This window comes from Anolis carolinensis, chromosome 4 (genome assembly GCF_035594765.1).
Source record: "Anolis carolinensis isolate JA03-04 chromosome 4, rAnoCar3.1.pri, whole genome shotgun sequence".
Taxonomy (NCBI): domain Eukaryota; kingdom Metazoa; phylum Chordata; class Lepidosauria; order Squamata; family Dactyloidae; genus Anolis; species Anolis carolinensis.
The window spans coordinates 115589358-115606146 of NC_085844.1; the positions used below are offsets into that span (position 1 = coordinate 115589358).

General features: G+C 41.9%; 1 protein-coding gene across 1 annotated transcript in view; it reads left to right on the plus strand.

Moving 5' to 3' along the window:
• The window catches only part of LOC100559144 (serpin B12), a 502967-nt gene that overhangs the window by 438810 nt on the left and 47368 nt on the right, over positions 1-16789 (plus strand). The window lies entirely within an intron of this gene.

The window sequence follows — 16789 nt, forward strand, 5'->3', positions numbered from 1 at the left end:
TTGTACACCCGCTCTTCAATCCTTTTGTTTTAGATTAGAAAAGATGTTTTTCTTTTCCTTTTTAACATCATAGAAACCTTATTAGATAACAATGGGAGAAGACAAAGATGCAAGATATTAAAAATACCACATTTCAATATCCACTCTTATATCCTTCCCCATTCCTCATATATTTTTCAATAAAAATTATATAAAAAAAAGGTAGCTCAATGTAAAGCGTATTGCAGAAATGCTACCTTGAGGTTACCAGTGCATGCACTACCATCTTTAGGTCTTCCAAATATAGAAAGGGGTGCAGCTGATGTATCAGTCGAAGCTGGTAGTAAGTACTCCTGAGCGTCGCATCTTCCTGGGCTGATATTTGGGGAGACGGAGCCAAGAGCACTCCCAAGCTGTGAACACAGTCTTTCAGGGGGAGTGTAACTCCATCTAGAACTGGTTGACACACCTGCATACCCAAGTTAAGATGCTTATATAAGCTTATAAGCATCTCGGTCTTATCTGGATTCAGTTTCAATTTGTTTACCTCCTCCAGCCATTCATTCAACAAAGGTGTTTTTGAAGGCACGGAGAAAAAAATTTGGGTATCATGAGCATACTGATAGCACTCTGCCTTTTGCCTCTGGATAATCTCTCCCAGCAGTTTCATGTAAATGTTAAAAAGCATTGGGGATAGAATGGCCTCTTGTGGGATGCCGTATGGCATTTCCTTTTTGATGAGCAGCTATCCCTAAACACCAGCATCTGGAACCTGCCTGAGAGGTATGACCAGAATCACTGCAACACAGTGCCTCCAATTCTCAACCCCTCCAGGAGCTCCAGAAGGATGCCACAGTTGATTGTATTGAAAGCCGTTGAGAGATCTCAAAGTGCCAACAGGGACACACTTTCTTGTCAATGTTAAGATGGAGAATATCCACTAAGGCCCCTTCAACACAGCTGTATAAAATCCACATTGAACTGGATTATATGGCAGTGTGATCTCAGATAATCCAGTTCAAAGCAGATATTGTGGATTGTCTTTCTTGATGTTTTGGGTTATATGGCTGTGTGGAGGACCCAAAGGCAACAATAGCTGTCTCAACTCCATATCCTGCTGTGGAGCCCATTAGAAATGAGTAAAGGAAGTGTGTGTCATCCAAGACTGCCCTGGAATTGGAGAGTAACTCTATTCTCAATCACCTTGCCTAATAATAATAATAATAATAATAATAATAATAATAATAATAATAACAACTACTACTTTATTCTTATATCCCGCCCCATCTCCTCAAAGGGACTCGGGGCGGCTTACATGGGACCGTGCCCAACACAACAATATAACAACAACAGCAAGACAATAAAACAAAAATCCCAAAAATAAAACATAAAGGGAAGGTTAGACACTTGTCTGTAGTTATTAAGGTTCCCAGGATTTAGCGAGGCTTTTTTCAGTAGCTTCTTTTAAACAAGATGGAAAGTTCCTTTCCTTGAGAGGTACACTGATAATTTAGCTATCCATGGGAGTCTTGAAATACATCCCCCATAGACCCAAGGAATCATACTGTATTTCATGTTTAGACTTGGGTCCTGAAAGAGATCTCATTATGAATATGCCAGTATTCCAAAATCCAAAAATAATACAAAGATCTTTTGGCCTCAAGCATTTCAGCTAAGTGATACTCAACCTATATATACTCAAAAGGGAAAATACGCATGTCACAAAGGTTTCCCTCACATAATCCCTTTCTCTCCTTTGACTACTCAAACCTACCGGTACCTGATTTGTATTTATCCAAATTTTAATCCTATTGGACATTCTCCTCTTTGTTCTCACTTGCCAATAGCACCTTCCTTTATATTGTCCTGTTACCATTCCTATGAAAATATACTCCACCCAACACACTACATCTGACTCTATTCTTTATATACTTCCTTAACAATACATTCCAACCAATACAGTGGTGGGAATCAGGAGGCTCTCCTCGTGTTTGTTCTACTAAGTGCCATCAGCCTTACCAAGGAGAGACAGTTAGGGAATACTAGTATCTGCTAGGCTGCTTTTTTGCTACCCTGAGTAAATAAACACTGAACAATTTATAATGTATGTAAAAGAAGAGGGTTTTTTTTAGTGTCATTCCTAACCTTGGACTAGGTTTTCTGGTGAGAATTTCAGGTCTGACGACCCCAGGAGATTCCTGCCAACTTACTACTCATATAGATAATTTTCATACACTGCAAGAGACTACATCTCTCCCTTAAGCAACAAAACACCTCGAGGAACACACAAATAGGACCCCAAAAAACCTACTTTGCATGTAGAGTCAGAGCAGGTAATGTGGTAAGTGATCATTCAGCTCTGGAGAGCATCAGTACCGTGTTTCCCTGAAAATAAGACAGTGTCTTATATAATTTTTCCGCTAGGTCTTATTTTCAGGGGATGTCTTATTTTTCCATGAAGAAGAATGCACATTTATTGTTGAACAAAAAATGAACATTTATTTTATATGATACAGTAGTTGTCATCACAAACCAGCATAACCAGACAAACTGAATCCTATCAATAATTTCTTGTTGCTACCATTATTTCCATGTACAACGATCTATGGTACATACATTTACCAATCCTGCATGCTCTGGTGTTCTTTTTGGTGGGCATGCTTCCAAACAAAAACTTTGCTAGGTCTTACTTTTGGGGGAGGCCTTATATTTAGCAATTCAGCAAAATCTCTACTAGGTCTTATTTTCAGGGATGTCTTATTTTTGGGAAAACAGGGTACCAGAAGATGTAGACATTGCTTCTCACTAGTTGAGGCACAAATAGGCATTTCATAAGGAAAAGGGCTTTTCTGGAGTAGAGGCTTCTCAAATGTTGGTTTGCAACTAGGCACAAATAGAAAATAATTTCTAACCACATCACTGCTTAAGCAGATCAGATCCTAAACGATGTGCAATCCAGCTGCCTAGTGACTTTCCCATGTTCCTTATCATTAGGTATGAGCTTTATCTGTTCCTAAATTGACACTCCTTGAATTTATTGTTGTTTTTGACATTGGCTCTCCATAGCAACACTGTTATCAGATTATGCTTTCAGTTAGCTTGCCTTTCCAGATCTACTTGGAGCTTTTAATAATCTATATTTTGGCTGACTCTACCTTTCAAGTCTGTCTGTCTTTCCTTCCAGGAACTGACTGTGTCATTGTCTCCCTTGAATCTCGCCATACATGCTTTTCCATTTAATTTGAATTAGGGACCAAGAACAAATCCAATGAGCCCTTAGTGTCCACTGGGGTTTGAGTTCAGGAACTCATGTGGATACCAGACTCCATGGATGTTCAAGTTCCATTATATAAAATGGTGCAGTAAAATGATCTTCCGGATTTAAAATGGCAAAATCAACAATTGCTTTTTGGATTTTTGGAGGGAATGTTTCAAAGCTATGAATGATTGATTCTATGAATACAAAATCCTTGATATAGGGTCAACTGTGTGAGGATTTGTAAAAGAGGCACCATGATGTGGTGAGTTGACTGGAAAGGGCATGTGTCAACAGCTGATTGGCTGAGCCAGTCAGGAGCCAGAATTCCGATTGGCTGCTGTCTCTAGCTTGGTGCGGAGACAAATGGTTTTAACTGCCACCTTTCATCTCAGAGAGGGAGGAGAGCAGCTGAATGGAAATGGTCAGGAAGGAAATGGCTGCCATACTCTCCGAAGCCTGATTATTTATAAGGCAAGTGAGGTATATTTAAAGACTGTTTAAAGGGACTGTTTATTCCCTATATTCTCTGTGTGAATTCAGAAAGACTGATATATATTTTGTTGCCCTGTTTGATCTTTTGAACTGAAGTAAAGATACTGTTACTTGTTACACAAGTCTGAGTGACATTTTATTATACTGCAGGGTTTATCTTGATTCAGAAACTGTGATAAAGCTTCTATTTATTTATTTCTACAACCCCCAATAAACTGTATTTGTGCAAAGGCTTTCAGATGCTTCCCCGTTCTGCCCTGAATATTTTTCTATCTAGCATTTTTAGGACTGAGTCTCTCCCATGGAATCCAATCTATATATTGTCTAAGAGAGAAGACCTAAAATACAAACAAACCTAAAATACAGAACACCTCTGATCCTAAGCATCTCAAATAAGGGAGATTCAATCAGTACATTGTTTTTGTAATATTTGAATACAAATATATATGTTGAACACTGAGGACGGGGAGAATGAATATTTAAAGAATGGGGAACTGCACAACTGACTATGCAACCCTTTGCAGCTCAGGGCAGTCACATAGCCATGGCTGCAGCTGGCTGGCCAGCTAAAGTTGGTTTCCTCCTCCCAGTGGCCCCATGGCTGCACCAGGCACTGGGAGAAAAAGGAGGAGAACCAACCAATGGCATTAAACCTTCAGGTTTAACTCACTGGCTGATGTTGTCAGACCAGAATCTCAAAACGCTTCCACTCTGGTCAGGCAACAGGGTTTAAATGTTGGGTGAGTGATCCAGTGCTTCTACCTGGACTACCCATTCAGCATCCCTTGTATTTTTTATTGTTATCACAAACTGTGTTGGCATATTTGTTACTCAAATTGTATTGCTTTGTCACAGTTTGTGACAGTTGGCATAGGCCTGGATCCAGGAGGTACATTGCCATAGTTTCGTTAAGGCAGGCATGGGCAAACTTCGGCCCTCTAAGTGTTTTGGACTTCAACTCCCAGAAATCTCAGCCAGCTTACCGGCTGTTAGGAATTGTGTGAGTTCAAATCCAAAATCCCTCAAAGCAAGGCTCTAGTCTGCTGGGACTTTTCCTATTCTCCAGGAATTTTCAAAAATGATTGCTAATATTCTCGAAGGCTTTCACAGCCGGAATCATTGAACTATTGTGTGGAAACCATACAACACCCCAGTGATTGCTAGTAGTTCTGCAATTAATTCTGCCAGTTCTTTCAATACTCTTGCATGTGAATCATCTGGGCCTGATGATTTGAATTAATTTAGATTAGCCAGATATTCTTGTACTGCCTCTTTACCTATTCTGTGCAGCACTTCTCCTACTGCATCATCTGCTTCATTTTCCCAGGCTGAGCACTGTTTTTCTTTTGGGAGAAGACTAGGGTAAAGAAAGTGTTGTTTCTCTATCCTATTAGTATTTCACCGTCAACTTCATGCAGTGGCCCTACCATTTCTTTATTATTTCTTTTGCTGCGAGCATAACTAAAAACTACTTTTTATTGTTTTTACCACTCTAGCAAGCCTGTGCTTGTTCTGCCCTTTTCCGGCTTTCTTTCTACATGTCCTGGCTATTTGTTTGAATTCCTCTTTGGTGATCTCTCCCTCTAACCATTTCTAATATATGTACCTTTTAAATCTTAGCTCAATTGAAAGTTCTTTAGATTTCCATCCTGGCTTTTAGATGCCTTTCATTTGTCTTCCTCATAACTGTTTGAAATTGTGCCTTCAATGCTTCATTTTTAAAAAGCTCCCATCCACCCTTCTTTTTAAGTATTTTTGACCATGGGATCACATCCAGTATTTCATTCTCTTTACTGAAATCAGGCATTTACTGTGCCTCCTTTTGTATGGTACCAACAATCATAAGCAATAGTGCCACTGCTGTTCTCTTTGATAGATCTTTTGCCAGTGTCACTCACACATGACTGCTGGTATGTCTCATATGGTGGTGCTGATGCCAGTGCTGTTGCTGTCTTCAGCACAACCTCTTTCCTCACAGAAGCTTGCAATCCCCCCAGTGAGGAAGGTTCCTTCCATTGGTGGTATATATTAGTCATGGGCCTGGTTACCGTTTCATCTGTTTATTTTGTGTTTTCACACCGTTCCATTCATTCGGATGGCACAGAATGGTACAACCTCCTCTGGAATGGAAAGATCAGTGAAAAAATAGGGTAGGGGAAACGGTAGTCGTTTGTTCAGCTGATTTTCGTTGCGCCGACTGTAGGCTCTGCTAGCCAGGGCCTATAGCCAAGTGCCGGGCGCTGAGCCTACTCAGATGTAGGTCCTGGTTTTCAGGGTCTACAGCCAAGTGTCAATCGCTGATTTCTAGATCCTCTCGGATGTAGACCCTGGTTGGCAGGGCTTACAACTAAGTGCCGATCGCCGGGCACTGGGCCTGCTTGGATGTAGGTCCTGGCTGACAGGACCTACAGCTGAATGCTGAGTGCTCGACACTCATAGGCCTGGCTGGCAGGGCCTGCCAGGAGCTACAGTTGGGCGCCGGGCACCGAGCGTGAGGTGCACTCGGATGTAGGCCATAGCTGGCAGAACCTACAGGCACTTACAGGCCCTGGCGCTCTGCCACCCAGTGTCTGAAAATCTTCATTTTTTTCAGACCTTGGCAGGAAAAACTCATTCATATAGGCGCCCGTTTTTGAAAGCGACTGACAGAAACAGAAACGGGGCCATAGGAATGGGACAAACAGAAACTCTATTCTGCCTTGGTCAGACCACACCTGGAATACTGTGTCCAATTTTGGGCACCACAGTTGAAGGGAGATATTGACAAGCCGGAAAGCGTCCAGAGGAGGGCGACTAAAATGATTAAGGGTCTGGAGAACAAGCTCTATGAGGAGAGGCTTAAAGAGCTGGGCATGTTTAGCCTGCAGAAGAGAAGGCTGAGAGGAGACATGATAGCCATGTACAAATACGTGAAGGGAAGTCAAAGGGAGGAGGGAGCAAGCTTGTTTTCTGCTGCCCTGCAGACTAGGACACGGAACAATGGCTTCAAACTACAGGAAAGGAGATTCCACTTGAACATCAGGAAGAACTTCCTCACTGTGAGAGCTGTTCGACAGTGGAACTCTCTCCCCGGGGCCGTGGTGGAGGCTCCTTCTTTGGAGGCTTTTAAGCAGAGGCTGGATGGCCATCTGTCGGGGGTGCTTTGAATGCGATTTCCTGCTTCTTAGCAGGGGGTTGGACTGGATGGCCCATGTGGTCTCTTCCAACTCTACTATTCTATGATTCTATGATTCTATGAATTAGTGATTCCATACAAATGCATGGGACTAGTATATATTAACTGCTAAACTGCTTTTTTTCTAATTTAACATGTTTTTAAAAAAATAGTGGAACCATGCAGCAACTTTTTCTTTCTGTCCTTTCTGTTCAGGGGATAGTGTAGCAAGGGTGCTGATATTCACAGAGAAGCTATGCAAAAGGAAATTTATGGTAGCCCAGGAATATATAGGGAAAGATAAAGTAAGTCTGCATCTCCAAGGAGGAAGAGTTTTATTTAAAACATACAGGACGATTGGAGAGCTTTCTAGATATTTCTGAACCATAAGTCTCATCAGCCCTAGTCAGCATAGCCAACAGTGAGGGATATCAAAAGTTGAAATTTAACAGTAAGGAATATCAAAAGTTGGAGTTTAACATCTGAAGATCTGCCTAATTCCAACCCCCGAATGAAAAGATTTAATGCTGATTTGTCCACCTTAGGTAAGCCAGAACTGCAGTTATAAATGCTAGAAGTTAAATTTGATGGTGAAAACCCTGAGAGAGGCATGTGGGAAAATTGAAGTACAGTAGAGTCTCACTTATCCAAGCTAAATGGGCCGGCAGAACCTTGGATAAGCGAATATCTTGGATAATAAGGAGAGATTAAGGAAAAGCCTATTAAACATCAAATTAGGTTATGATTTTCCAAATTAAACACCAAAACATCATATTATACAACAAATTTGACAGAAGAAGTAGTTCAATACGCAGTAATGTTATGTTGTATTTACGAATTCTGCACCAAAATATCATGATATATTGAAAACATTGACTACAAAAATGCCTTGGATAATACAGAACCTTGGATAAATGAGACTCTACTGTAACAACCTTGAAATAATGTTACTGGAATGCTCTAGAACAAACTACATGATTAAAAGATGTCAAAGGTGCACATGTGGGCAAAGAATAACTAGAGTCTCAGCAACAGACTACATCTACTTCTCCTGTCAATCATGAAATTGGCTTATTAGTTCATTCTTAACTGGAAAGCCACAGAGGGCATTGTCAGCCATGATTAAAGATGTGAGAACAACAGGGTGTGTTCTTTCAATGAAAACTTTAAAAGGCGGCACATTGCATTTGTTACTCACAACCGTATTGCCAATTTCAAGGGAAGAAACAAGCAACAACATGAATAAATACCTCACTCTCATTTATGTAAAAGTTAGAAGAGTTATTTGTTATTCCTCTTTTACAGAGCACAAATTTTTACTTTTGAGGGTCTTTTCACATTTTTCAGTTAGTGCTATGAGAAGGGGCAACTCAAAATTCTTAACCAGAGATCTCTACAGTACTCAGGTTTCCACAGGGTATTGCCTTGGCAGTTAAAGTGGAATGATAACACTATGACTGGGTAGTATGGAAGGGCTCTTAAAAGTCCCAGTATGGTCATTGAACTCCGAAATCCAAATTCTAACTTTTTTTAGTTTCTGCTTTTCCAATATTCATTAAAAGCATAGAATTACTTGTTCTAAATTTGTCTGCTATTTATTTATTTATTTGTTTAATAAACTTATTAAAATCTTATTGTCTGTGGCAGTGTTAACACTGTTGCAGTGTTAGAGTTCTGTTTGATCTAGCTTCTAGAAGGTCAGCTAAGGCCAGTGCTATTGTTAATCAAACAGAAGAAGTGATATCTGGACTGCTGTAGCCACTCTATGTTTTTTGTTTTTTTTTTGATATCACACTGCTGCAAGAATTTCAACTAGTTTGTAATTGTGGGTCTTTTAATAATTTCCAATTTATAGAGACCCCGGTGGCACAGTGTGTTAAAGCGCTGAGCTGCTGAATTAACAGACCGAAAGGTTGCAGGTTCGAATCCGGGAAAGCTGAGTGAGTGCCCACCGTTAGCCCCAGCTTCTGCCAACCTAGCAGTTTGAAAACATGCAAATGTGAGTAGATCAATCGGTACCGCTCCGGTGGGAAGGTAATGGCGCTCCATGCAGTCATGCCGGCCACATGACCTTGGAGGTGTCTATGGATAACGCCGGCTCTTCGGCTTAGAAATGGAGATGAGCACCAACCCCCAGAGTCGGACACAACTGTCAGGGGAAACCTTTACCTTTACTAAGAATATTTGTTCAGAGGGGTTGTTTTTGCTTCCCTCTGAGGCTGAGAGAGTGTGACTTGCTTAAGGTCATCCAGTGAGTATCCATGGCTGAGTGAAGATGCCAACCTTAGTCTCCAGACTCATAGTCCAACATGCTGTTGCACTCCACTGGTATAAGTCACTATTTCCAGAAAAATACTGTTTAGAAGTTCCACTATTTCTAGACTTCACTGCACATCAGAGTGCCTTTTATCATGGCCAAAGAATCATTTCCCTGAACTCTAAGGTCTATAACAATTACCAGTTGGTTGATATTGTCTGGAGTTAATTGTGCAAGTGCTCTTGAATATACTGGATTTAATCTGGTTTCAGATGTGCTTATCTGCTTTGGTCTTCATGATAGATAACTACGAGGATAGAGAAGTGGAATATGGCTGATAATTCACCTGGATTGTCTGACATTTGAAATCATTATTGAAATCTCATCAGCATGCACATCAAATTCCAACAACATTGAGAGCACTAGAGTAAAACGGCAGATTAGTAGTTAGTTAACATGGGCTTCCATTAGTGGTAGTTAAGCGAACTGAATTTGAGCATTAGGTGCAACATTGGGATAGCCTTGTTCTCTAGTTTCATTTTTTGCATGAAGTCTTCTGCCTCTTTGGAGAGGTAATCATTTTTTTAAAAGAGTCATATAGTTGGAGGGACTTTATCAGCATTCCAGTCCAACTCTGAATGGGAGAGTCAAATTCAGACCATTTCCAATGTCTGGATATCCAATCTTTCATTGAAGATTATGAGCAACGGAAACTCACTACCCCTTACTACCCCTCTCTTTGAAAACTGCTTCCTTTGTTCAACTGCTCTTAGGATCTTATCACAAAGGCCAGGCGAAACATTCCACTTTGCCTGCCTTTGACGAGAGGAGAGGGACAGTGGGGTGAATCCGTTGCCCCATGTGTAGCTCCCTCTCGACGACGCTTTCCCCATCACATGTAGTAGCTTCACCCTCTCAGTGAGGCCCTGTGTTGCTCCACTGGAGCCAGCATGACACGGGAAGCCTCTCATGTTGTGGGGAAAGCATCTGGCAGCACTTTTACACCTGTGCCGTCGCGCCTGGGGCTATAACTCTTAGCGAAAGAGGCATGGATGTGACATCTTTTCCCCAGGGGATTGCTTCTTGCCCTCCTTTAGGAAAGCTGGAACTCCCAAGGATCAAAACACTGTAGATACTCAAAAATGGTTTTATTGTTTCAAAAGGTTATCCCTTTAAGGCAATAAGCTGGAAGTTTCAAAGGGGTAAAGGAAAATATACATTACAGTCTCTGGTTGTCTTGAGTCCAAGTAGCTTTGCAGCTGAGAAGCTTTTCCAGGTCCCTCTTTCTCAATGACTGTGAATGCCGGAGCAATCCTCAGCCTCAGTCCAAATGGCCTATGTTTGAAGACACTGAGTCTTCCTCTGGTGCCAAAGAACTGATCTGAAGGCGCTTGAGACTCCTCAACGTTGTCCAGGTTGGTCTGAATATGAAGCATAAGTCTCAAGAGTAAGAACCTCAGAATTGGTGCTGAGAGGTAACTTAATCAAAGGCTTTTAGAGCCAAGTCCCTCTTTCACGTCCATCTGATAGGAAGCTTGATGGTGGAATGAAAAAGGAAACACTGACCCACTCCAGGAAAGGGTGGAGTCAAACAATTGAGCTGAGGGAGCAATATAACTGGTGCAAACAACATTGATTGACAGCTATAAATAACCAATCAATCCAACTACATTTACAGGGTAAAGGCAAAATCAGGCATGATACAATTCAAATCTTTCAACTTACAGTTCGACATATAGATGGCGCCACTCGCGCCGTCACAACACCTATTGTGGGCAGGGCCTATGTCGGAAGTCAAGCGTCTTTGTGTGATGACTGGTGTGGTGCTCCTTCCATTAGATAGGGTTTTTAAAAATGTTTTTATTAAGTGTTTCTATACATAGAAAGAGTGGGAACAATGGTAGGTATAGAAAAGATAGAATGAAAAAAAAGGAGAAAGGGAAAAAAGAAGTTTTTTTTAGGAGAGGCAAAAAAAGAAAAGAAAAAAAAGAAACAAAGGAAAAAAAAGAAAAATATATATTAAAAAAGTATTTGCCTTTCAATTCATTCCTTCCTGGCATGTTTCATATCCATCTTATATAGTTCCCGCCTTCTATCTTTTATGTTTATAAGTATAAGTATCTAGATAGGGTGAAAGCATTCTAGGATGCTAAATTCCCCTCATCTGATGAGATTCTTAGCATCAAAAAAATATCCAAATATTATCTTCTTGTAACCTCAGATACTTCAGATATTGGGCACCATTAAGGAGACCACTCTGAGATGTTTTGCTACCTGAACTAAAGAATAAGAATACAACACACCCCTTCCATGCATGAAGGTTGGCTTGTCTAGCAGTTGAACCTCCTCCTGCACCCCGCTGTGAGTAGGGAACAGTGTCCTTCATGGCTATGCGTACAATGTATGCTGCATAACATAGAACTCTTTCTTCTAATATCTTGCTTTTTCATTACCATAGTTTTCTATCTGTAGAGCAGAATAAGTGTCCACTCAGTCCTATCATTATCACATCATAGGCTAATAAAAAATTTCTTCTAAATCCTCATCTAATCATTGTATAATACAGAACATACTAACACAGTGGTTCTCAACATGTGGATTCCCAGATGTTTTGGCTTACAACTCCCAGAAATCCCAGCCAGTTTATCAGCTGTTAGGATTTCTGGGAGTTGAAGGCCAAAACATCTGGGGAGCCCCAGGTTGAGAACCATGTGATGCAGTCCAATATAAATGGTTCATTTTCTGCTATGTTGTCAACTCAGCACAGAGAGATAGCAAGCTTGCAGTTTTATGAGGCTGATAAGATCTAATGTGAGAAATAATTGCTGTCAGAAGGAGACAATTTTTAGTGATAATATATTTCTGCTGCAGTTGATTTTTTTATTTCTAGTACTCAATATTTTTTAGCCATTTCAGTTTTTAATACAATTTAATTTTACACATGTATGTCACTCTTTGACAGACTGTCATAGCTGTCTTGCAGAATGTATGAATGTATGAATATATTGTGAACTGAACTGACACTGACAGAACGGTGACACGATCAAGCTTGCAATGGCTCTCTTATACATTTAGGTTTTACATGCTATAGTCAAGAAGCAAATATTGTTCATTTGGGATCCATTTATTAATTCTGGTAATTTTAATATTTTTGTTCCCCGCTCCCTACAAGTCTTAGTCCTGCAGTTGATTCAGGGGTTGGTTTCCAGGCTTGGAAATGCTTTCTCTCAAAATCTTTTAGTGAACATGGCCATTAGGCACCTCAGAGAGTTGCAAGTATTCAAAGTTGTGATTAGTTATATACAGTAGATTGTAGACAGTAGCACTTTTGCATATTCAGGCAATAACTTATACTTTTTAGCTATTAACCATGTGTATAGTAACTAAATACAGTGTTGTTTTATGATAGCCCCATTGAATCAATACTATATAGTATTTTGTTTTAGTGTGCTTTGGGAGAAAAGAATGATAATTCCACAACATGTTGAAACAAGCCACTCTATTTCTTCATAGGGAGTGGCAGGGCATTACTCGACCTAAAAATGACAAATGAACAAACTGATAGTAAGGCTACAGTTTTCATGCAGTATCAGGTATCTTACCCTGGGACAATCACATTTGTGGTTTTCAGTATCAAAAAGCTTGTACTGCCATGCTAGGCTTCCAAAGTTGAATCTGCCTGGTGAACATTCACATGGCAACCCTATCTCCAGAAGGTAAGTTTGGGGGGATCATCACTTCAGCACTGTGACTGGCTTCCAAAGATTAGGCTGACATGTGAACATCACATAGCTACTGAGATGTGAGTTCTTTGGAAGAGAGGCGCAGCCAGGGCCGGCCCTAGGTAATTTTCAAGTGTAAGCGAACAGAATTTTGCCCCCCCCCCCAACCAATCACTGAAAAATAAAAGCATTGGATAAGCCAAAATGTTGGATAAGGAGGGATTAAGGAAAAGCCTAAATAAAGAGCAACACTCTGAAAACAGGGGAAATCCAGACAGGAAGCAATCAGGGCCAGCTAACACCTCCCAACCAAGGATGCCCCCGGGGAGGAAGCAGCCAGGCTTTGAATTGGCAAGGTGATTAAATGCTAATCAAGCTGGCCATTTGCAACATTCACACTAGCCTCAAACAGACAAGAGCTCTTTCTCCCACCCTGGACTTTCCACAGATATATAAGCCCCACTTACCTAGCTTCCAACAGATCTCAGAACCTCTGAGGATTCCTGCCATAGATGTGGGTGAAATGTCAGGAGAGACTGCTTCTGGAACATAGCCAGTCAGCCTGGAGACCTGGCCTTAAGGGTGAAGGCCAGAACAGGCCGTGGCTGCGGAGGCAGGAAGGCCTGTTACCTGCCGGGGCCTCTGGCGACCCGTCCCGAGACAGGCGGCAGGACCAAGCGGTAAACCGGCGCCGGCCCCACCAAGGGGAGGAACAGCGAGATGGGCAGCCGCTTGCGCCATGTGGCCGCTTGGCACCTCAATGGTTGCTGAAGGCACTATCCTCTAGCCTAAACTGCGCCCCATAGAGGATGGCGCCTTTGGAAACTGCCTAATTTGCCTTGCGGTTGAACCCTGGGTGCAGCATGTGTAGTGATGACTTGTCCCACCTGCTGTGGACAGGGATATTATGTGATTTTTCCAGTGTGATCCCATCTTTGGGAAGAAGGTATGTCATGTGTGTCTGGCACCTTCTTTGCTTTGCCTGGACAAAACAGACACATAGTGGCACACAGGAAGAGGGAAAGGAGCAGCCCCCATGTGCCACTTGTCTGTGGACCCAAGTTACTCCTTTTCTTCCTGTTTGTTCTGTGTATCTTTTTTGTCTGCAGAAAGGAAAGGATATACCAGGAGAAGCAGACATATGTGGTACACAAGAAGAGGAAAAGGAGCTGGATTCTGCAGGGGCTGTGGAGTGACGGTGGCATGTGGAGCCTGGTCCTCATCCTCATCCTATGTACCTTACGTATCTCCCTCAGTACTTTCCCTCCTTTGCCTACAGACTAATTTGTCACTCAGGAAGATGAAAAAAACAAACAAACCAGAATCCTCAGCTTAAGTGAAGTGCCAGCTGCACACAGAACCTGCTCTTCTTCCTCCTCCCATTGGAACCATAGAGGGTTGTCCCCCCAGGGACCACAGTGATAGCACTGCATTTCTTCCCAAGATATTGTGGTTTTTCACTTTCAAGCAGGGTTGTGCTCCTAATATCCACAAAAGTGGAGAACCAACTGTACTACTAAAGCACTTTAACAATGTGATTATAACGCCAGAAGAATAATAAAAAGGTGTCAGTGGAGAGTGGTGAAAGGCAATTTCTGAGGCATCGTCTGGGTCTATATGTGACACATGATCATGCCGAGGGTGGCACGGGTGTTAGGGGGGAAGGGAAATCTAGGATATTTCAAGAAAAAGTTGGATGCAAAACCATGAATATTCAGGTAAAATCAAAACAAGGTAAACTAGAAAGTTTCCAGTTTTTTTTTTTTTGGAGATTTTTAAACTTTCTGGATAAGCCCAAAGAGAAGGCTCGCAGACTTGAAACCATTGTTTTTTTTTTTGTTTTTTTTTAAAAAACAGCCTACTACTAGAGGGAAAAAAGGCTCCCAAAGGAGGAGAAGAGCTTGAAATATCTTCAGAAACAGAAGCAGTAATTAAATAAAAACTATGACCCCTAAGGAGCCTCTGGTGGCTCAGTGTGTTAAAGTGCTGAGCTGCTGAACTTGCAGACCGAAAGGTCCCAGGTTCAAATCCGGGGAGCGGAGTGAGCGCCTGCTTTTAGCTCCAGCTTCTGCCAACCTGGCAGTTCGAAAACATGCAAATGTTAGTAGATCAATAGGTACCGCTCTGGCGGGAAGGTAACGGTGTTCCATGCAGTCATGCCAGCCACATGACCTTGGAGGTGTCTACGGACAACACCAGCTCTTTGGCTTAGAAATGGAGCACCAATCCTCAGAGTCGGACACGACTGGACTTAACATCAGGGGAAACCTTTGCCTTTACCTATGACCCCTAATTAAGTCTGGTTTGTCTGGTTGAGCACCCGATGGCAAAATAACAACCTGTGTTTAATCAAAAAGTGATCCTGCATTCTGTTCAGAGATGGAGGGGATTCTGTGGAACTGTAAATCCACATAGATTAAAGAAAACCTTTATAATATGGAAAGGATCTATCAACATCCATACCTTTTCTTCCTTCTCACACAGTCATAAATTTCCCAAAATGATCCAGGTAACTCAAAATGGAATATAGTATAACCCTCTGTATCTCCAGGGGATATTTTCTAAAAGGTCGCAATGAATTCCTGAAAATGTGAATAATAGCAAACCCTATATTTTGACCATAAATGTTCCACAAACATATCATAGAATTGTATTGCAGTAACTAGAGAGGAAGGGAGCCTCCAGTGGTGCAGTGGATTAAACCTCTGACTGCTGAACTTGCCGACCTTTCAGTTGGCAGTTCGTATCCCAGGAGTGGGGTGAGCTCCCACTGTTAGCCCCAGCTTCTGCCAACCTAGCAGTTTGAAAACATGCAAATGTGAGTAGATCAATAGGTACCGCCCTGGCGGGAATGTAACGGTGCTCCATGCAGTCATGCTATGGCCACATGACCTTGGATGAGTCTACTAACAATGATGATTCTTTGGCTTAGAAATGGAGATGAGCACCAACTCCCAGAGTCGGACTTGCCTAGACTTAATGTCAAGGGAAAAACCTTTACCTTTACCTAACTAGAGAGGCCGACAAACACTTCTGGGGTGTGTGTGTGTGGGGGGGTATTTTAGGATCATAGCTAAGTGAAACCATGTGTTGTAGTAGAGCCTGTGAGTAACATTACAAACAGTAGTATGGGTGCCAGAAGGGGAAAAAGGGTTACTCGGGAGCAGGAATCTGATGATGAGCAGCAGAGAAAGAGGATCCGGGACATACTTACAGCACCTGCAGATGAAGAGTCGTTTGAGGGATTCTCTGGGGATGATGGGTCAATGAGTAAAGGAGAAGGAGGAGACACCATGGATTGGACTAAGATAAGAGAAGTGCAAGCTATTTGTGAGGTGCCAACAACTAGTGATATCTTTATGGGGTTCTCTGGGAGTGAAGACTGGAAATCAGGGGATCTAACTGAGTCTTGGGGGATCTAAGTCTTGACAAGAGATGGAGGAATTGGAGGGAAAGGGAATTCACATGAAGAGCTGGGAGCAGCTGCAGGGGATAGTGATGGGGCAGTGGTCAGTTCATCTTCTGATGATGGTTTGTAGATAAAAGTGGGTTCAATGGTCTTTGCAGAAGGCAAGGTGCTGATGTGCGTTCGTGTACTGGATGCTGTGTATTGGTAAAGATTCTTGTAGATTTGCTGCTGCCTGTTTCGTGTTTGGCGTTGGATTCGGATCTGCAGTTTGGACCTGGACCCAGAGGCGGTTCAACCACCAGGCCAACTAGGCAGTTGCCTGTGATGCCATCTTGTTGGGGGCGCCATCGAAGCAACTCCTGTCTCCTGCGGCCTGCCTCCACAAGGTATTGAACTGCTTTTTCTGTTGATTTGTTGTAAAACATGATGTTTTAGTGCTTAATTTGTAAAATCTTAATGTAATTTGTTGTTTAATAGGCTTTTCCTTAATCCCTCCTTATTGTCAAACATTTTCGCT